A 9,125-nucleotide genomic window follows, 5' to 3' on the forward strand; every position below is an offset into this window, starting at 1 on the left:
TAATTCACTAATAAAGAAATGCAAATGAAAACAAAAAGGGATTGTCATATTTTGCCTTTAAGGCTATCAAAGGTGAATGAGAATGTATAATGTTAAGTGAGAAGAACAGAATATAAAAGTCTCCATGTGTAAATATTTATCAACTCTGTGAACATGAGTATATATATGTGAATAAATATTATAAATATAGGTATATAAATCCATAAATCTAGCAGGAAATTCACAAAAATCATAAAAGTAGTTAGTTATTCTGGTTAGAGAGATGTAGCATAGTTTTTCTCTCTTTTCTGGAAATATTTGCTACTTATTTTTAAATGAAAATTTGTTATTTTAATAATCAGGTTAAAACTATAACTTAAAAGAGAGCCTATTAAAAGTTCTTTTTTTTTTTTTTTTTGGTCTAGTAAGTCATTTAAGTCCTAGGAATGTGTCTTTAATAATGAACAGAGATACAAAGATTTCAATATAAAGATGAACATTTTAGCATTATTAATAATTCCCTAATTTTGAGGAGAAATTACTGCAGTTAATAATAGGAGAAAGATTGAATAAAATATAGTACATTCAAGTAGAATAATGTTATAAATCTATTAGTTCTCTTTTCAGGGAATTTTTAATAACATGGGGGAAATTCTCATATATTATGTTAAGAGAAAACAGAAGATAGAAAATATTTAACACGTATCTTATTTACTATACCCTTTTCTTTTTAATATCACTTGAATTAGAAAGTAGATTGATGAATACACACACACACACTCATTTATGTATAGTCATTTTATTTATTTATTTGCTTATTTTCCAGTTTATCTATTTAACAATTTCTTTACTGAGATTGGGCTTGAATTCAGACTCTCATAAAAAATAACTGCGACTTTGGGCAAATTGCCAGTCATCCCTTTAGCCGCTGTTTTCTCATCTGTAAAATGAGAAGAACATCTAATCTGCAGGAGTAAATAAGGTAATATATATAAAGACCTAGTACAATGATCTATGCATAAAAGGTTTTCAACAGATATAGGTTGAAAACAATCCAATCAAAAAATGGGCAGAGGACCTGAACAGACGCTTCTCCCAAGAAGACATACGAATGGCCAAAAAACATATGAAAAGATGCTCAACATCACTAGCTATTAGAGAAATGCAAATCAAAACCACAATGATATACTACCTGTTAGAATAGCTGTTACCAACAGGACAAGTAATAACAAATGTCGGAGAGGACGCGGAGAAAAAGGAACCCTCATACACTGCTGGTGGGACTGCAAATTGGTGCAGGCACTATGGAAAACAGTATGGAGGTTCTTCAAAAAACTAAGACTTGGTCTACCATATGATCCAGCAATCCGTCTACTGAGTATTTACCCCAAAGACTTGAAAACCCGTATCCAAAAAGATATTTGCACACCGATGTTCATAGCAGCATTATTCACAGTGGCCAGGACATGGAAGCAACCAAAGTGTCCTATCATAGATGATTGATTAAAGAAGCTGTGGCACATATATACAATGTAATATTACTCAGCCATAAGAAGAGACAAAATACTGCCATTTGCGACAACGTGGATGGACCTCGAGATAATCATGCTAAGCAAAATAAGCCAGACAGAAAAAGTTGAAAACCATATGATATCACTTATATGTGGGATATAAACCTAAAAGCAACAAATGAACAGGACAAACAAATAGAGACTCATGGACATAGACAATAGATAGACTAGTGGTCACCAGAGGATGGAGAGGGAGGGAATGGAGATAGGGTTAAAGGGGTCAAATATGTGGTGACAGAAAGAAATCTAACTATGGGAGGGGAACACACAATGCAATATATATATATGCCTTCCTGTTATATTGTACACCTGAAACTACTGGATTTCGTTAACCAACGTGACCAAAAAATATACAAATGAATAAAAAATAAAAAAAGAAACACAATTTGATATTGTTTATTATTTTTAACAATGGAAAAGATTTAGGAAAAAAGAAGTGGGGAACTGAAAATGTGGACAGAGACTTTCATATTCTACCAGTCAGGGGAATTATTTAACTTACAATTTATAAATAAAAACCATAAAACATATTACATTCTTGGGACTTAAAAAGAATGTAAATGTCAATGAAAACCAAAGATCAAAATATAACTGAGATCAAAATATAATTATGCAAAAATGTTAGGATTAAGGCAATGCACCCCAGCAGATTCTCCAGTGCTGCTTAATAACTATGATATCGCCACCTTGTGGAACTAGTGATGCATTACATATCCCAGGGACTGAAATTTTATTTTGAAGTAATTTATAGAGACAGGCTAAATTACACAAATATTCTTACCAAAATCAACATTTAACAAACATGAAATCATACATAAGTTGTTCAAGCACATGATTAATTTAAAAACAAAAATTTTTAATGTAGAAGGTAATATTATAGGAAGTTTGGCAAAAAATCACCATAATTCTATCACTGAAAAGCGATAACATCATTTTGAAATTATTTTTATTATTTCATCCCATTTTCTTTTAATTCCTAAGTTAATATTATATAATTAGCATTTTCCATGCTGCGACATTCTTCACAATGATTTTTCATGGCTGCCTCACATTTTATTGAAGGGATATGCCATACCCTGGCTCAACATTCTCATACTGCAGGACATTTAGACTGCTGCCTAGTAAAATGCCAGTTTACTGTGATAGTTTCTGTACAGGTAGACATGAGTGCATTCATTTAGTTATATAAATTAAAATATGTTCTTATTACAAAGGTAATACACAGTACTTTAAAAGAAAAGGAAAATTAAGAAAATAAACTACACTCACAATTTCCCAACCCAGATGACCACTGTAACACCTTGTAGGTTTTTTAAACATACACACATATGTGCAACATGCATGTAGTATATATTCACATTTTTTAAAATAAAAATTAAATTATATGACTATATAATCTTTTTTTCATTTAAAATTATGTCATGTGCAATTTTCTATGCCAGTAGTGTCCACAGAAAACATTATTTTTATTGACTAAATGATATCCCGTTATTTAGATATGTTAATTGCACATATGTACTATGCAGTGCTAAGTTCTAGTATATCCGTTATTGAACATGGCGCTTACAATTTGATCGGAGAAACAAGGATTAATCCAATAAATGGGAAAAATAAATGCAGAAGCCTGATTTGTGATGAAATGCCAGTAAGGAAAAGAACAGAATAGCAGAGAGAAAGTAATAGTGGTACACAAGTTGGTTGCAGGTCTATCTGAGGGAATAGAGAAAGTGTGGACTTGAAGGACGAAGAATCTGGCATGTGAAAGCAGAGGAGGAACATTCTAGGCAGAAGGAGCAGCGTATGTGAAGGCCCTGAGGTGGAAAAATTCTGAGCAAGCACTAGAAGCTGAAAGATGGTTGATGAGGCTCACACTTTGTGAGGCTGAGACAGATGAAGCTGGTGGGTTTCTATGCCATGGCAAGGAGTATGCGCTGCATTATCCGTCTGTGGAAGTAACATGATCTGATTTATATTTTAGAAAGCTTACTCTGCCTGTTCTGTGTAAGTGAATAGATTAGAAGACGAGAGAGTAATATGGGAGACTAGTTAGGAGAGTACAGCAATAATCCAAATAAGAGATGATGGGGGTTTGGAATAGTGTAGAGGTAATAACAGCTGGATATGAGATATAATGGAATAAAGGGGTTGGTTAGTCCAGCCCCGACACTCAGCAGTAAACGTTGTATCCAGGATGGCTGCTAACATTTGTGGGGGCCAAAGCAAGAGGACAAATGAAACCCTGCTTGCATCCTCTTCCCATCTTTTGCTCCAGCCCACACAGTGGACCGGAGTTCTCACTCATGCTTACCTGTGGACACCTGAGCCCACTAGTCCAAGTTCCAACCTCACCACTTGCTACAGCCAGGATCCACCCTTAGAAGTAACTACCTAGAGACCGTGTAGATCTTGTTTGAGAAGGGAGTTCTAGGGTCTTGGGCTTCTCCAGTGTGGTCACAGGGGGAGGAACTGGGCTTTGGTGGGCACATCCCTGTGGAAAGGGTCCAGAGGGTGGAGAGCAAGAGTGAGGACCCTGATGCTCAGCATCTTAAGGTGGTACTGACTGCATTTAGTCAAAATTAACTTTGAAAAATCTCTTAATTCATCTGCAAGGTGTAGTACTGTATATATGTGTACAACGCTGGCTGTATCATTGTTTTCTAATTCTTCCTTGTCCATGTTTCTCTATTGCCCTCAGTTAAATTAAGTTCACTTTCCATGATGTTGGTGGAGTCGTCAACACCCACTGACCTGGCTACTAATGCATTTCCTCTCTATTCATGATGAGCAAACCCCTAAACACATTCACTTCTTCTCTATACAACGGCTTTTAGGCTTGATGCCATCTATTACCTGCTTAAGTTAATACATCTATAAGATGACTTGGAACATGACAGGACTTAGAATGACAGGTTGAAGGAGAGGGAGGGAAATTTTTGAATGATTCTAAGTTTCTAGCTCAAGCAACTGGTTTAACAGTGGTAAAGGCCAGGGGAAGAGCGAGTACTGATGTACCGTAATTCATTGACCTGATTCCCCAGTTTTGGACATTTATGTTGGTTGCGATATTTTATAACGAGGAACAATACCCTGATTAACAGCAAAATCTTTTCACACATCCTTAACTTCTAACTACGAAATGGCTGGGTTAAAGGATGTGCACATTCTTTGGATTTTTAATACTCATTGCCAAATAACTCTTAAAAGAGCTGTTTTCTCGCATCATTAACATGAGGGTAGATTTTGAATACTAAAGTTCTAAGTTTCCCTCCTTTCCCTCCCACTTTCCTTTGTCCATTCAGTAACTAAACTTCAGTCAAGTACCTACTGTGTCCCACACGGGGCCTGAGATAAATCCAGCTTTGTTCCTTCTTGGAGGCTGGGAGATGAGTGGGGAGAAGGAAGAGCTGTGGGAGACTCCAGAGTTTTAAGTTGGGTGACTTGGATATCCTACCCACCCACTTCTTTATAGCAGGCCAAATAAGTTAAAATTCCATCTTTGTTAGGTTGGTGCCGCTCTGACAATTTGAAAAAAAAAATGTTTGCTGTTGTGCAGACCACGAATAGGACACTGAGACCAGGCTTTGCTCCAAGGAACTGTCATTTAGAGGGTATCATTTTACAATGAGCTTTTAAAATATTATGCAAATTTTACCCTAGTAGCTAATGGCCACATCACCTCTCCAGACCATGAGGCAGGATTGCTGTAGCCAGGGGTCTGTCTCGTGGCAGTTGATAGAGAAGGATGGAGAAAGAGACCCCATGTTAGACCAGGAGTTCCCCAGCATGGGTCCCCTTTGAGCATCCTAGGGCCAGCCCCCACCCTCCTGATTTGAGAGATTTCATACGACTTGGCTTTTGAGTTAAAGGAGGCACTGGTGGACTTCCTATATTGTTATAACTCAGATAGGAGAGAGTCCAACGGAACAACATCTTTGCTCCTCTCGGCTGGCACTTAGTAAAGACTTCAGCATACAAAATACTATTTATGGCTATACTTTGAAAGACTTAGGCCCCACACAAGGCTGGAAAGTGGTGACAGTGCACCTATGTGCTGAAGGAATTAAAAGATTCCTGGAGTGCTGGGAACCTAATGCCAAGACCTGGTTGTGAGTATTGTTGCTTTCTTCTCTAAGCATAAGCTATTATATAAACCGCTGTATACCAGAGCTCTCTTAGTGACGGTGGCTCTTACACTTAGTTAATAACTTACTAGAGGCTCTCTGCCTACTCATAAGTTTCTTTTAAGTCTTTGAGTCACTGTGTTCTCCCCTTTAAAATGGGAATGACAATTCTACGTTTTATGATTCTTGAAAGGATTTAAAGAGATAAATCACATAAACTCATAATTCGGAAGCTCTCACTTAATGTGTTCAGTAAATGTTGGCCATTTCTGGAGCAATGTATATACCTTTCTAGCACAGCTGACTCATAAAATGTTAATGCATTTTGTTTATCAGACCATCTGTTTGAAAACCAGAGAAACCATTTCCAGGTATTGTTTCGTAATGAAAAATAAGGTAAAGTAAAATGATTTCTAAAAGGCTTAACATCTGCCTTTTACAAATACAGGATGTGGTTGACCCTTTGGAACTTTAGATACTTGTCAGTTTATTCAACATTTACCGAACACTTTCTGTTTACTAAAATTATGTGACATATTTGTGTCTTTCTGAATGGGCTCTTGCAGTTCTTTGCTCAGCAGGATATTGAAGCAACAGAACAGCAGATCAATCTAGGCCATCCTATTCAAATAAGCGTTGCACTGACTATAACCAGCTCAACTTTCAGGCACTTTGCAGACTTTCTTCCTTACTTTGGAAGAAAAGAAAGAGATGTCTAAAACAGGGATGTGTAATTCCCAGTGAGAGGGAAGTATCCTAACTCTCCTTCACACCCCACCATGCCCACGTGTCTCCAGGACCCATTAAAGAAGGTTATAATAACTTTAATTTTTGATTCCCAATAGAAGATCGACATTTCATAAATAATAAAAGTTTTAGATGACCATGACTTTTATTTAATCAAGTTCTTTAACTTCACTCCCCTTTCCTAGGAATCTAACAAGAAGTAATATAGGGCATTTTGTCTCTCCCCCGTCTTCTTGGCATAAGGCTGGGGTGCTGTAGGCAACAGGGTGCATTCCAACCAGGTCAGGGGATCCTGGATGGGAAAGGCTCTGGAGATGGTGGCATTTGTTACAAATAATGGCAGACCAAAGAGACCTCTGATCGAATGATCGAAAGGCTGCCAGAGAGCACAGGCACCAGCTGTTCCAGGAGACAGAGCAAAGGGCACAGAGGAAGGTGTAAAGCAGCAGACTCTGCTCTCAGCCATCAGAGTAGGCGGCTTGGAAACATGCTGCCTTCGAAGAGGACTTCTGAACGTCTCAGGAGGTAGAAATTACTAAGTTAATTTCCACTAATAATTAGCAGTTAGCTGTATCCACAAGTTAGGTACAGCACAAACAAGCTTCCTGGAGTGGAGGATGTTCAAGCTTTCTAAATCCCAGATTGAGACATGGTCTGTCCAAACAATTTTTCTCCTGACTTGTGTATTTCCCAAAAGATAGTCCCTTTGTAAAACTCCAATGAAGGTACAATTTTCTTTCCTACGCTTTGAGCTTATTAAATACTAAAGTAAACGTTACTTTGAATATACTTTTAAAATCTTTCAAGTACGAATAAAGCAGGGTAGTGTTTCAGCACTATTGTTATCTCCCTGTATCAGCCACCAGCTTTGTCTCACAGGCGCCCTTGGGTGACATTTATATTAGTGCTATTCAGAAGTACTGAAGCTGTGCAAACCAATGTGCTTCCTACCACGTGTCTCTATGCTAACACTAGGGCTCTTCAGCGTTTGAGTCTTTTTCTTGTTTGGCTTCTCAATCTTTTGTCACACTCTATTTTGATTGTCACATTCATTGCCAAACTTTGCTCAGTCACATTTGCCAACATCTCGGCATTTCCAGGATATTAAGGAGTGCAATGGTACAGACTATGTGCAATGGGGACTGTCCCTGTTGTCCCTTTAAGTCAAAGGTTAACTTTGGACTAAGTCTTTGGGAGTAATGCCTTGACTGATGAGCAAGACACTGCATTCTGTTACAGAATATCTGCCAATAAGAGAGTCAGACTCAGCACCAGTGGCTAAGACACCCTCTCCTGATTTGGGGCCAGGCCAGTCAGGCGCAAGCTGCTTATCTGTGCAGATGAGGCAGTCCCACCCATAGCTCAGAAGCACCTGGCTTTGGGGATCACATCAGAGTCTGTACCATGTCCAGTGGTGAGCAAATATTGACAGAGCTAGATCTCTCTCAGAACAGCAAGTGGGGAGAGAGGGTGGGTGGCTGGTTAATGGCCATCAGACTCCATACCTGCAAGAACTCGAACTCTTTACAGAAAAATCGGGACAGCAAATCTGTAAGTTAAGTAAAGGTATCTTATTTAATGATCCTGTTTCCTAAGTAAAGCCCACAGAACAGCATAGAACGGCATTAACTAATGGCCACTTACCACTGTTGCAATCTGAAGGCTGTGTGCTTCCCAGTTTTTCGATGACTCACTAGTATCAAGGGAAAGATAGAAAAAGAAAGGAAAGAAGCTAACATTTATAAAGGACCTGTTCTGTATTGGGGACTGGTCTCAGGCATTTCATACATATTTTTCTCACTTAATCCTCGAACGAAGGTATTATTAGCTCCTTTTGCCAGGCAAAGAAAGAGGAAAAGTTAAGTGACTTTCAAAATAATGCGGAGGGTGAAGGGAAGGTGGGAGGGGACAAGATTAAAATGCAAGCCTATCAGAGTCCCAATCTCATGCTTTGTCCACTAGACCATGCCAAGTGTGGAAGGACACGCATAGTGTGGCTGAAGACCAAACAGAAGGAAGTGGGGAGAAACAGAGAGATTCCGTTTATTCATCTTTCATGAGGGAAGGTCTCGATTGCGTAGCGTCACCACCTCACGTGTTGTGAAAAGCAATATGACTTACTTTTAAAAGGTAAAAAATTATGCATGAAATAATGCATTGGTTTATTTCATGCCTCAGGCACTGAATATGAACGAGTGCTCAGCTTTTGGCCCTGATGAGGACACCTGTGGAATTTTCCTGGCATCTGTGTGATGGGCAATGCTGTGGGGACAGGGAATTCCGCTAGGACAGGAAGAGGAGGCAGTGCAGAAGCTCCGAAAAAGAAGGCACAGAGATCCAACTCTGCCAAATTTTTATATAAAAAGAACCCCGTTATAGCACACAGGCCAAATCCAACGACCAGAGTGCTAATAGACTTTCCAAATCCACTAAGAATGCAAAGCGACTTTTTGTGTTGAATCCACATGAAATTCTCAATGACTAGATATAATCTTTGACTTGGGTCTGACCATCAGATTAAAAAGGAGGTGCTATACTTTGTGCATTGATATTCCAACGGAATAAACAATCTGATAAAAAGCAAATCTTAAATTTACACTCTTCAGAGGTTACACCACCTATAGGATGAAGTCTAACCTTGGCAGGTGGGGGAGGCCTGGCCTGACTGTTTGGCCCTATCTCATATCACTTCCAGCCTCATACTTTA

At 38.6% G+C, this 9,125-nt stretch overlaps 1 protein-coding gene across 1 annotated transcript in view; it reads right to left on the reverse strand.

The window, feature by feature from the left end:
- SLC44A1 (solute carrier family 44 member 1) overlaps positions 1-9,125 on the reverse strand; it is a 131,441-nt gene that overhangs the window by 9,544 nt on the left and 112,772 nt on the right. The window lies entirely within an intron of this gene.

This window comes from Pteropus vampyrus, unplaced genomic scaffold (assembly GCF_000151845.1).
Source record: "Pteropus vampyrus isolate Shadow unplaced genomic scaffold, Pvam_2.0 Scaffold103, whole genome shotgun sequence".
NCBI lineage: Eukaryota > Metazoa > Chordata > Mammalia > Chiroptera > Pteropodidae > Pteropus > Pteropus vampyrus.